Source organism: Adiantum capillus-veneris, chromosome 16 (genome assembly GCF_014529385.1).
Source record: "Adiantum capillus-veneris isolate H3 chromosome 16, ASM1452938v2, whole genome shotgun sequence".
NCBI classification, from domain to species: domain Eukaryota; kingdom Viridiplantae; phylum Streptophyta; class Polypodiopsida; order Polypodiales; family Pteridaceae; genus Adiantum; species Adiantum capillus-veneris.
Window position 1 is genome coordinate 65,949,536 of NC_140946.1, and position 26,601 is coordinate 65,976,136.

Sequence of the window (26,601 nt, forward strand, 5' to 3'; positions counted from 1 at the left end):
AGTTTCAACCCTCTCCTTTTTGTTTGGCCAGTGATTTTGCTTCCAATACCAGCTATGTATGCATTAAATGGATCAGCTAGTTCTTCCAATCCACGCTCTAGCTCTATTATTTTAGTAGCTTGATTTGAAGATTCCACATTTGGTTCACTAGAGTCTATTGTTGATATGAAACCAAGATTCTTCTCATCTTGGTTTGATGCATTCCCATCTAGGTGTATTGCTCTTTCCCTAGTGTTGTACTCAGTACATCGATCTAGGTACTCCTTCCTCTGCCTATCACCATGTTCTTTGTCCATCAGACCAATAGCCAGATCTATTTCCCATAAGTGGAAAGATGTTCATTGAGGGAAAATTTAAATCCTTCCAATTTTCTTGATATCATATTTCTTACAAAGCTCTTTAGGTCTTGGAGCCTTTTCCCAGCTCCTTGTATTGTCTATTTTGATTTGAATCGTCCTGTTGGACCCCTAAATAGTTAATGTTTGATTGGCATAATGGTGTATATCCCCCTCACTTCTAAGCCATGGTATTCCAAAAAGCATCGCATATGCTCCTTGTACATCCAAGACTAAGAAGATGGTTTTGAACTTTTCTTTGCCCACTCTGATCTACATATTCTCAATCAATCTTTTATATTAGACTACCATATGGTCATCCATTTGTACCCCTAAATGGTGCTTGTTTAGATCCTAAATTCCCAATTTTTGTCTCAAACGTCTCCTAACAATATTAAGAACATATCCCCCATCCAGTATCACCCCTCATAAAACAAGTTACCATTTCTTTTCTCTGAGTTTGTAGTCTACTTGAATTACTGGAACCTCATCATCCTTAATGGACTTTTCATCATCTCGCCCTCTTTATCGTTGTTATCATGCCGTTGATATGAACGGGATGGTTGAGGTTGGTCCACAGTACTACGTTCAATGTTGTCACCTTCTATGTTTGAATCCATGTCAAAGAATGCATCCAACATCTGCTCCATCTCTACTTCTTGAAATGCCACATCAGGTATTAGTTGGGAGGACTCAGTTGATGGCTGCTCGTTTAAAAATCGTCTTCTCTGGGATGAAGTTGGAGCAATATCTACTTGTGGAGTTTGACCTTCAATCTCTAGACCATGAGATTGATAAAGCAGGTCTTGTAGTTGCTCTATCGGAAAGAGACCGTGATTGCGTATGTGTTGGTCACAGATTTTTTGTTTTCAAGGATACACCATCCTATCTTCCATACTTTATCTACGAGTGATGCAACAAATAATTAAAACATTCTAGTTGTTATAACTACACACTACTAAGTACATGACAATACATGACAACCTCACATTCTCTAGCCAGGACCGATCCCCGTACAGGTGCATGGAGATTAGGGCCACAGGGTAATAATCTCATCTTTATTGGTCAATGACTATATATTAAGGTTCTTGAAGCCTGTGTGAACTTTTGAAGTTCGATTGTGTTTTTTCTACTATTTGCTGCTAGCTCTAACAATCTCACATTCTCTAGCGAGGCCCGATCCCCGCACACCTCGGTCTAGAGGTGCACAGAGATTAGGACCACAGGGTAATAATCTCATCTTTATTGTTCAATGACTATATATTAAGGTTCTTGAAGTCTACGTGCACTTTTGAAGTCCGAGTGCATTTTTTCTACTATTAATTTGTCTCTAGCTCTAACCTAACCTATAGCCTAAACCTAACCTAACTTAATGTAGCCTAAACCTAACCTAACCGAAGTCTGTTTGTGTTTTTTCTACTATTAATTTGTCACAAGCTCTAAGCTAACCTATAATCTTACCTAACCGATAACCGAAACCTAACCTAACATAAAAATAACACAATGGTGAGGTATTTGGAAAAATGGCAAGCCATACAGCTTGCCCACAATGCATATGCAATGTCGGCAAGCTCTATGGCTTGCCAATTTCCCAATTAGGGTTGCGAAGCGATTTTAGAGCTTGAAACTTACTCGCAAACATATAGACAACACAATGGCAAGCTGTTGGCAATACGGCAAGCCCTAGATCTTTCTCACAATACATATGCATTGTGTGAAAGCTCTATGGCTTTCCGTTTTGCCAAACATATCTCCATTGTGTTGTTTTTAGGGCCGCAAGGCAACTTTTAAAGGTTGAAAATTACTCGCGGACATATAGACAACACAATGGCTAGCCTTTTGGCAATAGGGCAAACCATAGAGCTTGCACACAATGCATATGCATTGTGAAAAAACTCTATGACTGGTCGTATTGCCAAACAACTTGCCATTGTGTTGTTTGTTTTTAGGGCTGCTTAGCTACTTCAGGACTTGAAAACCTCTTGCGGACATAAGAACAACAAAATGGAAAGTTGTTGACAATATGGCAAGCCATAGAGCTTGACCTTAATGCATATACCTTGTGTGCAAGCTTTATGGCTTGCCGTATTGCCAAACGGATCGCCATTGTGTTGCTTATAGGGACACGAGGCAATTTTAGCGCGTAAAAATCGCTCCCAAACATATAGACAACACAATGGAGAGCCGTTTGGCAATACGGCAATCCATAGAGCTTGCCCACAATGTGTATGCATTGTGGGAAAGCTCTATGGCTTGCCGTATTGCCAAACGGCTCACCATTGTGTTATTTTCAGGGCTGCTTAGCAATTTTAGGACCTAAAACCGCTTGTAGACATATAAACAACACAATGACAAGCCGTTAGAAATACAGAAAGCCATAGAGCTTGCCCACAATGCATATGCATTGTGGGTGAGCTTTATGGCTTGTTGTATTGACAAACGGATTGCCATTGTGTTGTTTTTAATATGCGGTATGGGTAAGCTGAATGGCCTGCCGTATCGCGGAACGTACCTTAAACTAACGTAGCCTAATGTAGCTTAACCTAACCTAAGCTAACGTATCTTAACTTAACCTAACCTAATGTATAAGATAACCTAATCTAACCTAGCCTAACGTAGCTTAACCTAACCTAACCTAACGTAGCTTAACTTAATTTAACCTAACATATAAGATAACCTAACCTAATCTAACTTAACGTATAATATAACCTAACCTAACCTAAACTAACTAAACTTAACCTAAAATATAAACCAAATTTCTTCTAAACAATATTTTTTCATAAACCAAACCAAAAAGAGTTTTATAATTCAAAATGACATTTCACATCACAAGCGATAATTTCTTTTAAAGCATTGTAAGTTTAAAGCATTCAAAGTTTAAAGCATGAAATTTTCTTTTATTAATATACAAATAAATTTAATATGAATTTAGAGGTTCGAGCACACATTCGTCCTATTTGAGCAATAAAAGAAGTTGTAAATGTCCTGGAACCTAAAATTTTATTTTAATAATATACAAATTGTTTTAAATAAATTTAATATGCATTTAGAGGTTTGAGCACTCACATTCGTCCTATTTGAGCAATAAAAGAAGTTGTAAATGTCCTAGAACCTACAAAAACGCACACACAAACACAAAGTTAAACCCTAAACCCTAAATCTACAAGTAAACATGAAAACAATCTCACCTTAGTGTTATGGGCTAACCCACAAGCAAGATTAGTACTTCCAAATGCTTGTTTCGCACTAGATTTGTTAGAGGTGAGGAAGGAGAGAGCTTGAGGAAAGGCACAAGAAGAAGTGAAATGCGGAGAGAAAGCCCGCGGTTTCTTTTTTTGCAGTTCCATGGACACAAAAATCGGTATAGGCACGGGAAAGCGCGTCGAAGAAGGCGTCGAAAACTGCATGCATGCTGACGTCGGAATAGGCACCGAAACATGCGTCAAAAATTTGAAAATGAATTTAAAAAAAAAACTTTAGCTCCCTCTATACATACCTACACATATATTGATGCCCGCCAGTGACGCCAATAATGTGGCACCGGAATTTAAGTGACCTCTTGTAGTGCACTGAAACTGAGTCATGTGCATATCTTCAGTTCTAGCCGCATAGGCAATAGGCAACTTTTGCTTCTTTTGGACAAGCACATCATGCATTTGTTTCTTGCAAAGGTGAAAAATAGTGCCATCAAACTTCTTTATGTCATAAATGTGACGGTGTTTGCTAATAGACATGGTGACAAAACTACCAAAAGATTCTGGGAAAATTTCGGCAAAGTCTCCTTTGTATTTGGGACTATGTCAACCAAATACAAGACAAAATGACACGGTATGCCACTCACAAAGCATAAAAGAGAGCAATGTCTCTCAAAAGAACACTGTATAGAGATCAACGGAGGTGTATAAACTATCAAACTGACCATAGACCACCAACGCGGCCTCAAAAAGCACCTATACCACTCTATACATGTCCTATGGCAAGGCCTCATAAGGGATGCTCCGGCTACCTATATCACCAAAGGTATCTCCACATTTGAGAATACCCCAGCTCAATGAAACCTCACGCTATTGACCCTCAACAACGTAGGTTATGTAGCAAAAGCATATAGCTAAGTCTCAGAAATGACTATCTTTCGGACCAAGTCTCAAAAATGGCCGGGACTGCCGTACTAGCCAAAAGATGGCTCCAAAAATCTTACAATGGCAGTATCCACAAAGACTTACAAGTCTATCATGACGCTCAAACAGGCGTCAAAAGCATGTGCATGCAAATAAACATTCCTGTGGAAAGTCAAACCGCTCTCAAAAGAGCTCAAATACTGTCAAAAGTGTCAACATATGCATGTACGCATAAACAACTGCTCCCACTAGAACCAGAGTATCGAAAGCACTGAAACGTGTAGCCTTTGAGTTGATGCCAATGCCGATGCCGTAGCGGAAGCCGAGATCGAGGTCGAGAAGCATAGAGAAAGCTAACCAAGCCGCTCTATGTATTTGTACATGTACCAGTATTTGTACTCGAAGAAGACAACGCGTCAAACTCCCACTCTATGTGTGTGTATGAGGCACTCCGAAAGAGGCTACACACTCCCGAATGAGTCGTGGGCTCTCGTAGATGGAAGAGACTGCAGTAATGGTACCTGTAACTGTCTAAGGAAGCTCTGCAGCACAAACTATCAAAAGAGGACTGAAAAATGCAACTCCTGAACCGTAGCTCGAATGGGGTTTCTGATGGCTGAAATGGCTCACTCGAAACACTCTCAAAAAGCTGAATTTGTCAATGCCAAAATCGGAACCCTGTTTGCACTCTTAAAAGTGCACACAAGTGCAAAAACAATTTTGAGAATGAAACTGCTCTGATATCAAATGAAGGGGAGGAGCCGGGAGCACAGCGGAAGAGAAAGAGGAATGCGCACATAGCACTCACACACCACCATAGCCACACACACAGGTTGGAGGGATAGAGCCGACACGTACTATGTGCCCCCTTTCTTTCTTCTCTACCTTATGCACTAAGGCACAATACTCATTGTACTTAGTGTTAGTGGCTCACACAAGTGTATAGCTATACACTTAGGGTTAGTAGTAGTTAGTGATGGGCGGTCAGTCACATGGCCATTAAACCTAACACTCCCTCCTTGTACAGCTGGGTCAAAAGATCCATACTTCTCCTCTCGGTGTGTCAAAGGGTGCTTCATGGCTCCAAACTCGTGATGAAGTGTGTTTTAGACCCCACTCCCAAAATGTGATGCTCCAACAGACTCCAAACGTGCTCTAGTTGCATCTCTCTACTGCTGAAATCTCTGAGGATTGCCCTATGTCTCTCATGCAATCCCCACCCACTCCTTTGCGTCCAACCATGCCGGCTATGGACTGCCGGCCTTGTACATGTCTCTTCCCTCTGACCGACATTGTGGCAATCGCCACGCTCAAGATCCAGTCATTCAAGACTAGATCATACACCTTTGCTAGCATGTACTCTCTGTGAATAGCCTCAACAATGTAATTCTTTCTTTATCATCTTGATCATCCCAAATCTCCATCATAAAGTGGCCAAACTGAAATGTACAAAGTTGCCAAATCCTATGTCGCATGGCCAATTGTGGAACATAATACCACTAAGATTTTCATCTCTATTAAAAGACGTTTTCAAACATCGCATGCAATTTGTGGGAGTCTTGAATGAAGATATAGTCTTCTTCACGTGTTGCTCTTCTTCACGACTCAAAATCCATGGACCTTTTCGTATAGCAAAAGTTTCATTGGGTATAATTCAAAGCCCCATATCTTGCATTCAACCCACAGCCTGTAGGTCATCTCTTTGGGCCTTGCTCTCCCTTTTTCTAGTGGTGGTTTTCCATAGAATCTCCCCCACATTCTTGAAGGTGTGCATTGGGTCGAGCAGATGATTAATCAGCGGTCACTCCAATACGGGAATTCATAGAAAATAGAAAGTCTTTTCATACCAGATGTCTTGAAATCTCCCCTCTCTAGCCACATGTTTTACCAATCACTCTCTCTTAGTGGATGCATTTCATGTTTGCATATGTTTGCTCCACGCAGCTCATGTCCTTCAAGCAAAAATCTACCATGCTCCTCATAAATTGTCTTGCTCAAATGATCAGAGTGACAAAAGCCAAATCAAGGACCACATTTTGGGCATGCATGATTTCTCGAGTAACTCAAGCTTGAACAATCATAAAAGTACAATTAATTAACACTAGAATGGTAATAGGACACTTTTATGTCCTTGGATACTTTTGTGTCCTGTTAAGTGACCATTTTACTTGAATTATTTGAAGAGTATGAAAATGAATTTCTAGGTGCTATATATCCACAAAGTTGTCTTATGAGAAACTTAGCATTTTTTTTTGAGTATCGATCTCACCATTAACCTTACTCTTGCACAACATTTTTGAACCTAAACTGTGTGAAAAAACGGGTCCCGTTTTTGGCTTTTTTTTTCAATTTTTGACAACTATACTACTCTAAACTTCATGTTTGTGAGGTTTAGATGGCTAGAGGTTAGGCCTTCATAGTTCTCAACATGTTTTGATGCTTGTAGGGAGAGCTAAGTGTTAAATTGAAAGTTATGACCAATTTACAAGAATTGCATAATCCTATTTTTTGGCCAAAATTAGCACTTTTATGATTTTTTTGGTGGCTTTCTTGATATCCAAATTCAATTTTGATTGTGTAAGTGTAATGTATAACATACAGCTAATCTTCCTTGAGTTTTGGGGGACCTAATATGCTATATAGCAGAGTATATGATGATCGTTGAGTTTTTTGATTGCTGAAGAATACGATACATTTTAGAGTACCAATTAGAACTTTCTCAATATTGCTAGTTTCTTAGGACAATTGTGTATATTTTGTAGGTGGTGACCATATCTAATCATAGACTACAAACCTGGCTAGATATTGAGTAGTTTCTGTTGGTTTCTAGAGGTCTAATTCTAAACCCAGTTTTTTCATGTTTGCTGTATTTAGCACTTTATCATTGCCCCCGAGGTTCAAATTGTAAGAGATCCATTATCCTTTTGACATGCTCCATGGCTCCTTTTGAATCCAGAGGCCCAAAGGGAACTAAGAAAACATATATATAGTATCTGTATTGAGCGTGACTATAGAAACTTTAATGATAGGTCCGTAGAATGGCAAAAATGCAACTTTTTTGTACCTTTCTTTTTGCCCAAAAAAAACTGAGGTAAAAGCAACCATATGTTTTGGTCACCAACCCATTGAAGTTAACGGGGCATTTTATCTCATGTCCTACAAAAATCTCCACTCTTATTTATATGCAATCAACCGTAAGAAATTGCTGTTTTGGGCAAAATGCATTGGTCCATCCACTTTGGAGGCTTGTAGTGACCAAGGGATGAGAAAAATTACAAGTTTCTCATTTTTCCCATATGTAATAGTTATTAAACTATAAGCTCATGAAAGGATTTTTCAAAATGAGTGGATCTACTATGGTTTTGGAATTTTTTCCCAAAACCCTGAAAGGACACTTTTATGTCCTGTTAGGTTACCATTCTAGTGTTAAAGGATTAATATAGAAATAGCATATACGTGAGAGTTTCAAAGATACTTACATAACACTCCTTGAAGCCTCTGGCCAATCGTGCATGGTCCACATGAGAATGCCTTGCACATTTACATTTCATCATTTGATTGGTTGGGACATGTCAACCACATCGATCCCTGTCCATAAGATTTGGAGCTCTTCTATAAATGATTCCAGATAGACATCCACGTTCTTTGCTTTGTACTTTCCTAGTACATTTTTCATAGCTAGCCATGGTGGAAGATTGTAATTAACCAAGAAAATAGGCCACATGATCCATGATGAACTTCGTAATCCAAATGGGTTTACTCCAATTATTATCAGAACAAAACAGATACATCAAGGCTCATCCTTAAATGTAGGCAATCTCTCCTCTATGTGCTTCCATGCACAGAGTCAATAGGTATCCATATCACATCATCTGTTGATCTAGTATTTTAGTTTCATGTCATCAAAGCGGTTATATAATTGCACCTGAACATGCTCTTTATTATTAGAATGATAGGAAAGTGTCGAATCATCTTTGCAGGGACAAATTTTCCTTGTGTGTTTTCTCTATACCTGTTCGATCCACAATTGGGACACTGTTCCAAATTTGCATACTCATTGCAAAAGAGTATAGAATCATTAGTGCATGCATGTATTTTGTGATAATCCAAGCCCAAGTTAGTAATAAGCTTTTTAGCGGCTAGACGGGTAGGGGGCTTGTGATTGCCTTCCGGCAAGATTTGCTTGTTGAGCAATCTGTAGATTGTCATTACATCAAAATTGGACTTTCGAATGCTTAGGATACAATATATTTACATGAAAATCTCTGTGATGTAGGTGTCAGACCACTCGTAGACAAACTGCAAATTATGTATTGCCAAAGCGGTACGAGCAACTGAGATTTTTGCACCATTGTAAAGCGGCATACATGCAAGAGTCTATATCATCTCGTCCTCTTTATCATTGCTATCATGCCGTCGATATGGATGGGATGACTGAGTTTGGTTTGTAGTTTTGCCTTGAATGTTGTCACCTTCTAGGTTTTCAATGATGGGATCCATGTCAAACGTCTAACATCTTCTCCATCTCAAATTCTGGAAATGTGGAATCAGGTATTGGTGGGGAGGACTCTGCCAATGGGTGTTCATTTGATAATCGTCTTCTCTAGGATAAAATTGGAGAAATATCTACTTGAAAAGGTTGATCTATTGCCTCCAGACCATGAGATCGATAGTGAAGATCTTGTAGTTGCTCTATGGGAAGACATCGTTATTGCATATGTGCTGATCTAGTTCTTTTTTTTTTGAAATATCTGATGCTTGCAATGTGCACAAGGACACGCCATCCTATCGTCCATACTTTATCTACTAGTGATGAAAAAAAAAAACAAATCACTCTTGTTATAAGTACACACCACCAACTACATGGCAATGCATGACAACCTCACATACTGTAGCCATGTTCAATCCCCACACATCTCAATCTAGAGGTGCACAGAGATCAGGACCACTGAGTAATAATATCGTCTTTATTGGTCGATGCATATATATTAGGGTTATACCTAAGTTTTTTTTTGAATCTGTTTGTGTTTTTGAAGTCTATGTGCGCTTTTGAAGTCTATTTGCGTTATTTAACTTCGTTTATCAAAGTTTGTTTGCATTTTTTAAGTAAACAAGTCATTTCTAAAGACTGTTGCATTTTTGAAGTCCTTTTGCGATTTTTCTACCATTTGCTGCTAGCTCTATAAACCTCACATTCTCCAGCCATGCATGATCTCCACACACCTCGATCTAGAGTTGCACGGAGATTAGGAACACCGGGTAATAATCTCGTCTTTATTGGGTGGTTAGTGCCTATATATTAGGGTTCAACATAAGTCTGATTTTGAAATGTGTTTGAGTTTTTAAAGTCTATGTGTGCTATTGAAGTCCGTTTGTGTTACTTTACTTTGTTTGTCGAAGTCTGTTTGCGTTTTTTAAGTACAAAAGTCGTTCTTGAAGATTGTTGTGTTTTTCAAGTCAAGACCGTTTGTGGTTTTTCTATCATTTTTTGCTAGCTCTTACAACCTCACATTCTCTAGCCATGCCTAATCTCCACAAACCTCGGTCTAGAGGTGCACGAAGATCAAGACCACCAGGTAATAATCTTGTCTTTATTGGTCAATGCCTATATATTAGGCTTCGTACGGACAAACACATAAGCGACTAGCCCTACCTTAGTAACGAAGCAGGTAGGCCTAAACAATTCGATGGCAAAGTGGGTATGAACCTAAGCGGCTAGCCCTAAGCGGCAGGTCCTAAGAAATAATTCTTAAACGGTCTAAATATTGATTTTTCCTAAGCCACTAGCCTTAGTTAAGTGGCTAAATGGCTAAATAACAAAGCAGGTGGACCCAAGGGATGTGGTCAAGCAGCCAAGCCTAATAAAGTGATGTGAATATCGATTAGCCCTATGCAACTAGTACTAAGCGGCGGTTAAGCAGCTAAATAAAGAAGAGGGTAGGACTAAGCCACTGGATACCTAAGGGACTATCCCTAAATGACCAGCTAGGCTGCTTACACTAAGCGGATAGCCCTAAGAGTGCAGCCTTCAAGGGCCTAAATTTGGAGTAGTACAGCATGAGCGGCTAAGCGACTTAGTACCTAAGCAACTGGCTTTAAGGGGAAAGCCTTAATAAACCGTTTGAATATTGATTAGACCTACACGACTAGCCCTAAGCGGCTAAGTGGCTAAATATTGATGCTAGCCAAGTCACGTTGTGAGCGGGATGAAAACACACACAGCCCCTCTATAACGACCCGACACACACTCTTGGGAAGATACACACACACACTATGGGGAACCACTCGGCTTACACAACACACCTGGCCGAGACACGGAACACACCACTGGAGTGAGAGGAGAGAGACTATCCACTTACCCACTCCACACAAACACACACACACACACACACACACACACACACCCAAAAAACTCAGCTCAAAAGAGGAGAAGTTCTGATGTTTAGATACAATTGAGCTTGGGTAAACACCAATGGCGCAAATAGCTCACACAATATGGGTAAAAGATACCAGATACAATCACAAATTGGAGCAGAAGCTTCGCTCATAGGAGAAACTTACATAGACAAAAAAACAGAAAAAGAGTGAGGAATTTGGCAAAATGGATAGCGCCATCACGTCCGGAACTGCGCAAAACCCCAATCTACAATGTCAAAGTGCTCAAATCCGACCTCGGATGAGTAGTTTAGGGCCAAAACAGGCTCCAAAAACACCAAAAACACACCTGCGGCTGTTCCTCCTCTCTTCTCCACGTTTTTTCTGGTATTCTCTTTGTTTTTTCAGTTCCCACACTTAGCTTTATTAGTTGGGCACCCTTGGCCTTTTAGATGACCTCAACCGTCCCCGAACAGGCCAAAATCTGACCTCGCAGTGCATAGTTGTCACCTTTTTGCATCATCCGCACACCTAGCCGTCAGTTTATCCCGATAATGCATCCCACAACCACGTGAAGTGGCCCCAAAAAGTGGTCCTCATGATGACCTTTCTGCATAAGTATCACAAGAAAACACCCACGTCGTGTCCGTACTTCTCCGCGTGCAAGTATTGACCCCGTTCGACCTCTTGACGCCACTCGATGCCATCTGACGCACCTGTTTACCTCATGTCGTCAGCCCGTAGATAGCTTCCTCAAGAAGTTTTACATGCTACCAACTCCTCCTTATTGTAGAAAAAACACATTGGTACTGATAATAGTGAAAATCGCTGCACTATGTACACCCTGTCCTACCTGTACACACGTGGGCCCCACGAAACCACCTGGCTATGGAAATTGGGCTATCCTTTATTCGATGCACCATGCATGTGTATGTACATATGCGCAATACCTTGCTCCAAAAAACTCCTGACATAATTTGCCCATCCCCTAGCCTGCGAGATCATTCATGATCAGCAGCAGCAAAAAGCGATATGAGACTCGCAGCGTCACAAGTCTCCTCATCCTTCACCAACACTCCTTGATCCACATACAACTCGTCTTGCTCGACCATCATCAACCTGGCATGATACAATTTAAGACGCAATCCATCTACCCTTGACTAATGTAGAAACCCATCCAGGTTAGCCAATTGATATGTACCATTCGGGAAACACTCCACTACCTTGAAAGGGCCTTCCCACTTTATTTGAAACTTCTTTTGGAAGGTGTTGTTCAGCTTACTGTTGTAGCGCAAAACCAAGTCATGCTTCTTGATACCCTTAGTTTTGACCTTTTCATTTATCTTTGCCAGAGCCCTATCTTGCATCTGCCCATAATGTTCCAATGCACTCATCCTATCCAGCTGAACCTCTTGTAGCTGTAAGAGCCTCTCTTTGAATGCATCACTAGGTGCCCAAGCAACTTCTCTAACATCTTGCCCGCAGGCAACTCTACCTCCACAGGCAATAGTGCTTCCTTTCCATACACCAAATGAAATGGAGTAAACCCTAATCTTCATCTTGGCACATAAAAAAATCTAGCAGTTTAGCTCTAAAGCCAGGCCCCTTATCTGAAAGTAGCTCCAGTGGCACCCCAAACATGCAACATATTTCATCATACACAAATTTTTCCACATCCTTTGTAGTGATCTATTTTACTGCTATAGCCTCTGCCCATCTAGAGAGATAGTCCACTGCCATCAAAATATAGCTTTTGCCCCTGCTTGTGATAGGTAACGGGCCTATTGCATCAATCCCCCACTTTTCAAACACATCAAACGCCATAATGGTTTTTCGTAGCTCTGGCTTCAACACTCTCTTCCCAAATGCTTGACACCTATTGCAAGACCTTCACCAATGGTGAACATCCTTGTGCAAACTAGGCCATACATACCCCTCTTGCAAAATCTTATGCAAGGTGATCTTTAGAGAAAAATGGCCACCACATGCGCCTTCATGATTCTCTTCCAACACTCTATAAAGCTCCTCTCGCCAAGGTACACGTCTCAACACGAGATCATCCCCTTTCATGTATAAGACATTACCAATGAATTTGTACCTGTATGCTCTACGCACAAAACCATATTTCTTAGACTTCTGAATCTCCTTTGGAATGATTGCTGTTAGCAAAAACTCCTCTTCTTGAGCCAAACTTTCCCGGCCATGATAAAGAGGTAAAGTGATCCTCAACAAAAATAGCTCCCCACTCATGCCTTGAGCTGCTTCATGTGCCTCTCCATTTAGAGCACGTTCAATGTGTCTGATGCTCCATGCTTCGAAATTTTTTAACAGGCCTTTAATTCTGAAGCACATTTCCTTCAATGAGGTGTTCTTGCTCTTCCACACACCCAGCACTTGCTTCACCACTAACAAGGCATGACCTTTTATGCTCAACCTTCGAACCCCATGCTTCAAACAAATGTGTAATCAGGCTTCCAGAGTAGCATATTCAGCCTCATTGTTACTATGAGCATCCAATTTGAAGCCTCTCTTGCATACTAGCTTTCCCTCTGGATCATAAAGTGCTATACCCCCTGAAGTTGCATCATGGCTCTTTCTGTATGAACCATCAAAGAACAACACATGTCCATTTTTGATATGTGGCACTTCTTCAACTACCTTTCTCACCAACTCTTCCTTAACAATAAGGGGATTCTCCTTGTAGGTCAACAAATCAGTTAGGGTAGCCCTTGTACTATCTTCCACTAGAAAAGAGAACTCAAACTCTTGCAGCTCAATTACCCATTTCTTCACCAAATTTGACATGTTAGTACCATTAATTAACTCTTCCACAAAGGCATAACTTGTCAAGAAAACAAAAGGTCGTGGTATCAAGTAATGACGAAATCGTCGACAAGCAAATATTACACTAGCCATCACTAGCTCTACTTCCGAGAACTTTCTCTCCGCTACCAACTTCACTCGGCTTGCACAATACACTGGCCTCATATAATGGCTGCCCTTCCACTTTTTCAATAGCATGGATCCAATGGCATCATCCCCTACTAAGGGATTTACATAAAAAACATTCTCCCAATCAGGAGCCTGCATGGCTGACAACCCCCCTAACACCTCTTTCACCTCTTGAAACACTTCTTCACACTTGTCACCCCATTGCAATGGATCATTCTTTGCCACTTGTTGTAATGGATAAAGAATCTGAGAAGACAATGGAATAAACCTTGCCATGTACTTCACTTTGTGTATAAAGGTTTCCAATTGCTTCGTACTCGTAGGTGATGGAAGAAGAATAATAGACTAAACCTTATCTGGATCAGCCTCAATGCCATTTTCTTACACCATGTGGCCCAATAACTTCACCCTTGGCTGTGCTAGATGACATTTCTTTGGATTTAGTTGTCCTCCACATTCATCATATCGAGCCAATACCATCTGCAGCTTCTCATGGTGTTCATCCTTACTGCTGTAGACACAGAAGTGGTCCATAAAAGCTTTAACACAATTGCCAATGAATGGTTCCAACACCCAATTTGCTCTCTCTTGATAGAAGGAAGGTCCATTTGAAAACCCAAATGGCAATACTGTGTAGCAATAGCAGCCCCATGCCGTAATAAAAGTGGTCTTTGTGCGGTCTTTAAGAGCAATCTTCAAATGAAAATAGCCTGAAAAACCATCACACACAGTGTACCTCTCATAACCTGCCACTGAATCCAAGATCTGATCGATGAATGGAACAGGATATGTGTTCTTCTTAGTGGCTGCGTTTAAGGGTTTAAAATCTACACAAACTCTCCACTTCCCATCCTTCTTTGGACTGACTACAACTGGACTCACCAATTCTGTGGTCTCCACAGGGACTATGAACCCTGCCTTCAATAACTTGTCCACCTCTTCTCGCAAGGCTTCCATTTGCTCTTGACCCATCCTTCTTAGCCTTTGCCGCACTGGCTTAGCACCTTCTTTCAGCTCTATATGTATCTCTTCACCCTTGAACCCTCTGATCTCTTCATATGAAGTAATGAACAAATCAGGAAAACTAGCCAGCATGTGCAAATATATATCCTTCTCCATACCTGAGAGGTCTCCACTGATCATTTGTGTCATCAATTCCTGCTTCTTTGACAACTCAACCTTGGTTTTCATTAGCCCTTCAATCACTTCATAAGTCCCTTCGCTTTCATCTACAACCTCATTCGCAAATGCAACTAAACCAAACTCTTGGATTTCTTTGTTCATCAAAAGAAATGCAACATCAGCATCCTCATCACTGCTGGTAGTGCTATCACTGTCCTCATCTGTCACCGTGGAAGAGTCTTCATCACTAGACTCATCCTCATCTTCATAAAGCTCCTCTAATCGTTTCCTTGTGTCCATATTATAAGCTTCTTGGTACCTGACTTTCCATAGAGGCTAATCGTACCATGTCGCCAATCTTGAACAGCTCCCACTGCACGTAACCATGGTCTGCCCAGTATAATAGGATATGCTCCCAACCCTGCTGGCATCACATGAAAATCAACCAATGCCTTTGCATCATTTGCCTCCACTTCTAAGCTCTTTACAACACCCAAGCATTTTACTTTTTTGATGGTTTGCCAATCTGATCCGAAAACTTGACACCCCAGCCACTTTGAGACCCATCTTCTCAACGCATGAGTGTGTTATGATGCATATTTGGGCTCCACCATCCATATAACCTTGTCCCAAATTTTTCCATTTATGCCACACATCTACTATTGGACAAATGTCTGGTAGCTCATCCATTGCCAACACCTTTACTGAACCTCTCTCTGGCTCTTTCTCCATTGGGTTAACCATCCTCTTCCACTGTCGCTTTAGCTTAGGCACCATCTCTATAAGCTTCCCAAAAGTAACATCTGCCTTCTTGCTCGTCAAATCCTCCTTCAAGTCATAGCTTAATTGCCCATCCCCTAGTGGAAAATCTGAAACATGAAACTTTCGACGAGCTCTCCTTTTCCTCTTGGCCTTGACATCCTCGCCTTCATGGCTCTTTCCCTTCTTCTTGCTAGGACCTGGGGCACTTCTTCCTTCCTTTTCCTTTGTGGTCCTCTTCCCAATAGGCATCACCAATGTATCCTCTAGCTTTGATGCCTTCTCCAAGGTGACTACACTTAGCACTTTTGTCTTTCCCTTTTCCTCCTGGGTTAATCCACTGGTTCCTTCATCTCCCTTAATTTCGATGCCATAATCATTTCACCTAGTTAACACCTATCTTGGCAATGGATACATGTCTCCCCCCATCCTTGGTGGCTTATCACATTGCGGTCTGATGTGCCCAAACTCTCCACAATTGTAACTTGTGGGCGTCTACCTCCAAAACCTACCATTTCTTTGTCCAACACCATTCCTAGGCCTTTCTTCACCTCCTGGCTGATTTGCAAACCTCCCTCGACCTTGATTATTTCCCACTTGACCTAGCATGTTTAGGCTGAGATTCTTCATCAAATCTACCACTTGCCTCATGTCTTGCCTTAGCCCATCATCTTGCACTGCTGTAGTGACCACTACTGGCATAACCTGAGGAGTAACAGAAACCACTGGTTCATGAAGAACCCCTGGCATGCGACCTTGTAAAGAGTCCATAGGTTGAAATTCAGACCTCATGGGCAAAGACTCCACACCTAGCTGGCTCATTTTTCTCAGCTTCCACTCTTTGTTCCTTGCTACCTCTAGTGCATCTTCATATGTCCTAGGCTTCTGTGGTGCTAAGGCCTTGCACATCCTCTCCCATGCCAATGAGAACTTACGTATGTACGCATCTACTGACTCACCTTCCTTTTGCACCAAAGCCTGTACTTCTTGCCACACTTTATCAGGATCTTCTATCTTCACAAACTCCACTTCCAACCCATGTCGTAGATTGTCCCAACTCAACCTTACAGGTGGATCAGCCACACGCAACTCCTCTTCAAATGCTTTAGACCAAACTCGTGCATCACTCTTCAAACAAATTTGGAGAAGGCGTAACATCTGCGCAAGGTCATGAATTTGGTTTCTAATGCAGGCAACCTCCATCTTTTCCAAAAATTCTTCCACATCTTCATCACTTCTTCTATGAAACTCCGGATAAGAGAAAGCCATGGCTACCCAAGCTTAATGCTTTAAGGACCTCTTCGAGCACACGTGCAAGAACCCAAAACTTTTCACTACCCAATCCCCAGAAGCTCATATTTAGATAAGGACAAACACATGCACATCAAATGAGTTTTCATAGTTAATCATCGGAATGACAACAGGCAAAGGAAATTCCAGGATCTCTCTCAATCTTCTTGGCCCAAACATAAAGACTATGCGCTGCTGGAAAAAGATCTTCATGGTCACATGAACATTAATCTGGATTCTTTGAGTTAAATGAAAAGGAGTGAACTGAGGGCCATTTTGATAATCCATTAAAGCCAACCATGAAGCTCCCAAGAAGGCACACCTGACTTATCCTCTGATTTTTTCCCAAATTTCAGCAGCATAACAACATAAATGGCTCAAAATACCAAAAAAACAGCCATCATAACTTGGAAAAATTTTGGCAGAGTTTCCCCAGAAGTAGAGCAGTGTGAACCCAAAATATAGACTGTCTATGTATGCATAAACTGCCAATAATAGAACCCGAGCATCAATTAGGAATCACTAGTACATAGCCTATGGCGAGGTCATGAAAAGGGTGCTCCAGCTACCTGTAGCACCGAAAGGATATCCACATTTGAGAATCCCCCAGCTCAATAAAACCCTCACACGAAGGCTATTGAAAATCGCGTATAGTCAAGTCTAAGAAATGACTATCTTCCAGACCAAGTCTCAGAAATGGCTGGGACTGCCAAATACAACCAAGTATGGCTCCACAAATGCGTACAATGGAAGTTTCCACAAGTAACGTACAATCCAGCAGACGATGCGCTCAAATAGGCGCCAAGTGATGCATACCCACAACAACTGCAAGTGACATCACTGCTGGTATATTACTGTACTCCAGCTACATGTACCTGTGTGAATCACCTGTACCTGTACTTGTCCCTGTAATCTGTAACCTGTAACCTGTAATCTATAACGTGCAACCTGTAATCCCGAATCTCGAAGCAGAAGGTACTCGAAGAAGATCCTTCGTGGGGGCGCCAAAAGAATGTGAGCGGGATGAAAACACTCACAATGCCTCTATAATGACCCGACACACACTCTTGGGAAGATACACACACACACACACACACACACTATGGGGCACCACTCGGCTTACACAACACACCTGGCCGAGACACGGAACACACCACTGGAGTGAGAGGAGAGAGACTATCCACTTGCCCACTCCACACAAACACACACACCCAAAAAACTCAGCTCAAAAGTTGAGAAGTTCTGATGTTTAGATACAATTGATCTTGGGCCAACACCAATGGCGCAAATAGCTCACACAATATGGGTAAAAGATACCAGATACAATCACAAATTGGAGCAGAAGCTTCGCTCATAGGAGAAACTTACACAGCCAAAACAACAGAAAAAGAGTGAGGAATTTGGCAAAATGGACAGCACCATCGCGTCCAGAACGGCCCAAAACCTCAGTCTACAATGTCAAAGTCTTCAAATCTGACCTCGGATGAGCAGTTGAGGGCCAAAACAGGCTCGAAAAACACCAAAAACACACCTGCGGCTGTTCCTCCTCTCTTTTCCACTTTTTTCTGGTCTTCTCTCTGTGTTTTCAGTTCCCACACTTGGCTTTATTAGTTGGGTACCCTTGGCCTTTTAGATGACCTCAAACGGACCCCGAACAGGCCAAAAACTGACCTCGCAGTGCATAGTTGTCACCTTTTTGCATCATCCGCACACCTGGCACTCAGTTTTTCCCAATCATGCATCCCACAACCACGTGAAGTGGCCCCAAAAAGTGGTCCTCATGATGACCTTTCTGCATAAGTATCACAAGAAAACACCCACGTCGTGTCCGTACTTCTCCGCGTGCAAGTATTGACCCCGTTCGACCTCCTGACGCCACTCGATGCCATCTGACGCACCTGCTTACCTCATGTTGTCGGCCCGCAGATAGCTTCCTCGAGAAGTTTTACGTGCTACCAACTCCTCCTTATTGTAGAAAAAACACACTGGTACTGATAATAGTGAAAATCGCTGCACTATGTACACCCTGTCCTACCTGTACACACGTGGGCCCAACGTAACCACCTGGCTATGGAAATTGGGCAATCCTTTATTCGATGCACCATGCATGTGTATGTACATATGCGCAATCCCTTCCTCCAAAAAACTCCTGACAACGTGTAGGACTAAGCGGGCTTGGCTACACAATTCAATACCTAAGAAGCTAGCTCTAATTAAGTAGCTAGCCTTCATCGATCCAAATACGGACCAATCCTAAGGGATGAAATGACTTATTACCTAAAAAATTAGTCTTAAGGGGCTAACCCTAATTAAGTGAATAGCCCAAAGCGGACAACTACATCTAATCAACATAATGTCGCTTTGTCCTAGATCGACATAACAACGCCGATCAACGATTTGCAAATTAACAAATAAACTTAATCAAAGGTACTTGAAACCTAGCATTATAAATTTTATAATTTACACTTCAAGAGGTTCTTCATATTAGCAACGCTAGCAGTGCGACCCTCAAATGTGAAAATCCACAGGGTCGCTATATTATTTGTTGCATAGCAACGCGAATAACAACGTCGATAGGGTAAAAAAATGAACGGAGAGCTCTAAAAACTCAGATCTCATATCTGGGTGCTAGCGCTCTAGCAAAACAGGTATACCTGCACCTCTCTCTATCTCTCTCTCTTCCCCCCCACTGCACACACATTGTGTATGAGAGAGAGAGAGAGAGAGAGAGAGAGAGAGAGAGAGATAAATAAGAGGAGAAAACAAAGGGAAAGAGAGAGAGCTCCCCCCCCTCCCCCCCCCCCCCCCCCCACACACACACACACACACACACATACACATTGAGAGAGAGAGAGAGAGAGAGAGAGAGAGAGAGAGATTAAAAAATATAGAAAAGGAGAGAAAATATGAAATGAAATGTTATATTAAACATCCTCAAAATCTCAAAATAATCTATGAGACCAATCGGATAAACTCCTTGTGGATCAAATATATTGTCTGCATTGTCCAAGAAAATAGTGCATTGGTCGGTGAAGAGTTGTATGAATTACTATCTTTGTAAATAGACGTACTATGCCATATATAGATAAAGAGAGAGGGAAAGAAAGATAGATAGAGAGAGAGAAAGTCAACATAGGCTTAAGATTTAGTTTTTATATTTAAGTTAGAGTTTAGGTTTAAATTTAATATTAGACCTTTGGGATTAGGTTTACGACGCAACTCAAGATTTAAGGTTTAAAGTTGAAGAAGAGGCCCAACCAGCTCTCTCTTTTTTGTAGAGCTTAAAGGTGTTTGAAGGTAATTAGTTTTGGAATGTTCAAAGAGTAGGAAACAACACTAGTAGCTGTTGAAAGCGTTCTCCATTTGTTGAGCTTGAGTGATAGAAGAGGAAAGTGGATTACTCAGGACTTTCACAACGTATAAACATGGCTTGTGTGTGTGTGTGTGAGTGTTTAATAGAAATTAGAGCAGTTGAAGCGGGCAACGTAGCAAGAGCAGTTTTCATTTGAAAAATCTACATTTTTGTTATGTGTATGTGCATGCATGTTTGAGAGAGAGAGAGAGAGAGAGAGAGAGAGAGAGAGAGAGAGAGAGAGATTATGTTAGATCTAAGATTAGATTCTAGATTTAGTTTCATTATATTAAAGTTTACCTTCAGGATTACGGTTTAAATTTAGAGCTAGGTTTATGGTGATCCCTCATTTCCTCTCCATGGATGCGGCATTAAGTTGAAAAGCTTTCAACGGCATGATACTCAGAACAGGGGCAGCCATGCAATGTGCACATTAATCCCTTAAACAAGAAGCTCTTGTGAAGAGATGTTAAGCTGCTGTGAATTGCTATGTACAGATGAACAAGAAGCAAAGGGTTTTTGTCCACTACATGCATTGTATGTAGACGTGGGTATGTAGATCTCTTGTACCCACAAATATAGGCATTCACCAATAAAGACGATATTATAACCCAATGGTTCTGATCTCCATGCACCTCTAGAACGAGGTGGGCAGGGATCTGACATGGCTAGAGAATTTGAGGTAGTTTACAGTGTGATGTATGGTTTCTTGATTGGGAGAGATATTAAGAGAGAGAGAGAGAGAGAGAGAGAGAGAGAGAGAGAGAGAGAGAGAGAGAGAGAGAGAGATAAGAAACAAAGGATTCCAATAGAAAAAAGTATAAATGTAGTGATGATCCCATAGATTTCATTGGCATTCATTATGAGCAGTGACGACGATGTGGGGTTGTCCAACCGAAACGCCTATCTTTCAACAAGGATCTTATGTCCTTGTAGTCAATGCAAATATGTTGTGTGATGGACAAGACGCGTTTCTTTGTAGCACGTTTGCAAATTTGGCAAGTTTGATCCATCTATTATAGATTGAGTTGTTGCCAATTATAGCTCATCAGACTCTGACACTGGCCAACCGGCAACAATCTTGCAACCCAATAGACATGTTCGCAGACGTTGTTGGGAAACAAGCAAACTGAAACACCTCTATAGTGATGTCACCCAAGAGCGTTAAAAGAGAACTAAAAGACGCAAAAATCTTTTCCAAATCCTTCTGAAACACCACAAGTCCAATAGGAGTAGACCCTTGGGAATTTACTAGCCGTCGCCCACCCAAGAGACTATGTCACATAGGAGCAAAACCCTGCCAAAGCATGGATTTACAGCACACGCCGACCAATGCATATGAAGACAAGAGCCTCTCATTTCACAATCAAACATCACAAACCCACAACTTCAACATCAATTCCACAATTCATAGATACAGGCCCTCCGAATCTGTCTACACACAATTTGCCACTAGGCTGCCATAGCCATAACCCTGCAGAGAACTAGTTGTAACCTGATGAGCACAACTCCAATTGGGGCACTTTAAAGCTTGAGAGAAAGCTTGAAAAATGATTGGCGAGAAAGATGAAGATGACTAAAATTGATTCCATACTCCCCCATGAGAAAAATTGACGCGAACAGAGAGTTGTCCCAGCACGACTACACGTAGAGAAGGCTAGTCGGGGCAAACAACTGCATCCAAGAGCACCAAGGAGATAGAACTAGCTAAAACCTACAAATTTCTGATCTTTGGCTGAACTTTTTTTAGTTTGTACATGAGTTTTAGTTATATACAAGTCTCACTTCAAAAAACTCACTCACGGGCACTTACAGTAGCCGGACAGTTGTCACTAAACTAGCGACTTGTAGTGCATGTACATGTGCTTGCTAAAGAAAGCTAAAAAACCCACAAAAAGAAAGCCCACACGCCCTTTTGACATCACGAGTCATGTCCGTATGTACAAATGTACAAAAAACGGGGTGTCAAAAATGCGCCCAACAAAGTTTGCCACACCCCAGCCTGCTAGATCATTCATGATCAGCAGCACGAAAGAGATCCTGTAAACCACATGAGGGAGTCTTCACCTCATCTTCATCATTAACCACATGATTAGCAAATTCTTCAAAAGAAGGCTCATCCTCAATCACAGTCATCAATCTTGTAATATACTTCTTCAACCTGTAGCCATTCACACGTGCTTTATGCGGGGTACCATCCAAGTCAGCAAGCTGATATGTGCCATTCGGAAACCTGTTTAAAACCAAGAAAGGACCTTGCCACTTGATTTGAAATTTCTTTTGAAAAGTGCTATCAAGCTTACTATTGTAACAAAGCACCATGTCACCCTTCTTGATGTCCTTGTTCTTTAGCTTCTCATTTGCCTTTGCTTGAGTCTTCTTCAAGACTTGCTCATAATGCTCAAAAGCTAACACCCTATCCAATTGTACACATTGAAAATATAAAAGTCTTTCCTTGAATGCATCCTTGGGCTCTTCTTCAAGCTTTAGCATCATCTTCAAGGATGGTATCTCTACCTCAATAGGAAGTAAAGCCTCTTTGCCAAAAACTAGATGGAAGGGAGAAAAACCAGTACCTGATTTGATGGCAGTCCTATAAGCCCATAGAGCACCAGGTAGCTCTAAATCCCAAGTCTTCACATTGTTTCTTGTCATCTTTGTAAGAATCCTTATGAGCTCTCCATTAAACCTTTCATTCATGCCATTGCATTGGGGATAATATGGAGTAGTAAACCTGCGATGCACATGAAGCTTTTCACATAGATAATCCACCAACTCTCCCCTGAAACTTGGACCCTTGTCAGAAAGTAACTCCAATGGCATCCCAAATTTGCAGCAAATATCTTCATATATAAATAAGGAAACATCTTTACTCGTGATGTGCTTAACAGATTTGGCTTCGGCCCACCTGGATAGATAGTCAACAGCAGTAAGTATGTAACATTTGCCTCTAGCTGTCATAGGTAGAGGACCTATTGCATCAATACCCCAGTTCTCAAACACATCATAAGCCACAATGGTGCCTCTAATTTTTTATTTGAGAACCCTATTTTCCATGCTTTGACACTCTTTACAAGACTTGCACCAATGATGAACATCACGTTGAACACTTGGCCACACATAACCCTCCTGCAAGACTTTATGCAAAGTGATCTTTGCAGCAAAGTGACCACCACAAGAACTCTCATGATTCTCCTCTAAAATTTTGTAAATTTCCTCTTTCCAAGGAACTTTTCTCATCACAAGATCATCCCCCTTCATATACAAGGCATCACCAAGTAGCACATACCTTTTGGCACGACGTAGGAAGGCGTACTTTTTTGGCTTTTCCAACTCTGATGGAAGCATACCTGTTTGTAGAAACTCTTCCTCCCTCTCCAAATCTTCCCTTCCCAAATAAAGAGGAGAATCAGCCCTTATCACATACAATTGCCGAATTGAAGCTTGCGCTGCACCATGTGCTTCTTCATTTTGAGACCTGTCCACATGCCTTAAACTCCAAGCTTCAAAATGCTTAAGCAGATTCTTCACTTGAAACACATATTTTTCATCCTTGGATTCTTACTTTGCCACACCCCAAGTACTTGCTTCACTACCAAAATAGCATCACCTCTTACCCTCACACGACAGATGCCAAGCTCAAGGCAAAGGTTGAGACCTTTCTCCAAAGTAGCATACTCAGCTTCATTGCTGCTTTGTGCTGTAAGCTTCAAACTCCTTTTAGTTACCAAAGCACCTTGAGGATCATAAAATACCACACCTCCTGAAGCTTCACCATGCGCTTTCCTGTAAGAGCCATCAAAAAACAATAGATAGGCATTGTCTATGTCAAGAGCTTCCATGTGTTGCTTCTTCACTGCATCCTCCTTAAGAAGAAGAGGGCTTTCCTATAGGTAAGCAAATCAGCCAATGTAGCCCTTGTACTTTCCTCAACAAGAAAAGAGAATTGGAATTCCTGTAGCTCCACAATCCACTTCATGAGCCTCTTTGACAAAGTAGGGCTATTCACCAATTGAGGTAGAAGAGTGTATCTAGTGAGGAATGTGAATGGTTTAGGGATAGAAGGTAGTGCCTAAACCTTCTACATGCATAAATCACACTCACCATAATGAGCTCCACCTCAGTATAGCCTCTCTCCACCTCTAGCTTCCCCCTACTAGCACAATAGATAGGCTTCATGTAGTGGGAATTGTTACCTGGTTGAAGAAGCATAGCCCCAATAGCATCCTCACCTACTGATGGATTCACATAAAACTCCTTATCCCAATTAGGAGATTGCATAGCAGGAAGAGAACCAAGAACCTCTTTGATACCTTGAAAAACCTCTTCACATTCATTTGTCCATTGTAGAGGATCCAACCTTGCTACTTGTTGTAGAGGATAAAGAAGTTGAGAGGACAAAGGAATGAACCTTGCCATATACTTCACCTTTTGAATAAAAGTAGAAAGTTGCTTTGTATCTTTAGGTGATGGGAGGAGCACCAAAGCCTTCACTTTGTCAGGATCCGCTTCAATCCCATTCTCTTAGATCATATGGCCCAAAAACTTCACTCTTGGTTCAGAAAGATGACATTTCTTTGGGTTGAGTTGACCTCCACTTTCATCATATTGCTTCAATGCCATCCCAAGCTTTGCACAATGATCCTTTTTAGAGCTATAAACACAAAAGTCATCAATAAAATCCTTCACAAACTTTCCAAGAAAGGGAGAGAACACCTTGTTGACGCGCTTTTGATACCACGCACAGCCATTCATAAGACCAAAAGGAAGTACACAATAACAAAAGCATCCCCATGGCGTGATAAATGTGGTCTTCTTTCAATCTTCCAAAGCCAAGGTGAGCTGAAAATATCCAGAGAATCCATCACATACGCTATACCTCTCATGCCCTGCAATAGAATCAAGTATGTCATCTATGAAAGGAAGAGGGTATGGATCCCTCTTCATGGCTGCGTTTAGAGCCTTAAAATCAACACATATCCTCCACTTTCCATCCTTCTTGGGTGTGACCACAACAGGACTCACCCATTCTGCAGTGCTCACAGGACATATGAAACCTGCTTCAAGAAGCTTGTCTACCTCTTCCTTTAAAGCATTAAGTTGTACCTGTCCCATTCTCCTTAGCTTTTGGCGTACGGGCTGAGCTCCTTCATTGATTGGAATGTGGATTTCCTCTCCCTTAAAGCCTCTATTTTCCTCATAAGAAGTGATGAATAAATGGGGAAATTGTTGTATCATATGTAGGTACTCACTCTTCTCATGACTAGTCAAGTCGGGAGACAACATACCTTGTATCAACTCCTGTTTGACATTAGGTTGAACTTTGGGTTGCATCAGCTCTTCAATTTGCTCATAAGGACCAGAGATATCCTCATTCTCCATAAGGCCAAGAAATCTTTGTTTCTCATCATGCTCTTCTTCAAGAAACAAGGAGGAAACATCTAGATCACTATCGCTGCTATCTTCCACTTCACTGCCCTCATCCCTATTGTCTTCTTCTTCACTTGAGTACTCTTCTTCATCAATTTTCTCATCAAAATCAGCATCCAATGATTGCTTGCTATACATGTCAAACCTCTTCTTATCACCCCTTCTATTGTAGAGAGTGATGGTACCATGTCCCCAATCCTGTATAGCTTTGGTTGCCTGTAACCATGGTCTTCCAAGGATGAGAGGGAAAGCACCAATACCCGCGGGTATAACATGGCAATTGACCAACACTTTAACATCAAATACATCCACCTCCAAGTCCTTTACAACTCCCAAGAACCTCACCCTTGATTGGTTGGCAAGCTTTATGCGAAAACCTGAATTCTTCAGCATGTTGAGTCCCAACTTTGATACACAAGCTTGAGTAATAACACATACCTATGCACCTCCATCAATATAAGCCTCTCCAATGCACTTCCTCTTATGCCATGCATCCATAGTAGGACATATATCAGGTAGCTCATTCAAAGACAAGACTCTCACTGACCCCCTTGCAGGCTCCTTCTTCATGGGGTTGACTACGTGCTTCCATTGCCTCTTTAACTTGGGACACATCTCCATGAGTTGCCCAAAGGTAACATCAGCCTTTCTACCCAGCAAATCAGCCCTTAAACTATAATTTGGTTGCCCTTCTCCCAAAGGAAAGTCAGATGCATTGTAATGTTTCCTGGGCTTTCTCTTCTTCTTCTCTTTACCTGTACCTGTTTCAACCTGTTTCCCTCTTTTATGGCTGGGACTTGCATCACTCATGTCATGATCTCTTGTAACCCTCTTACCTACAAGCATGACCATAGCTCCCAAATCATCC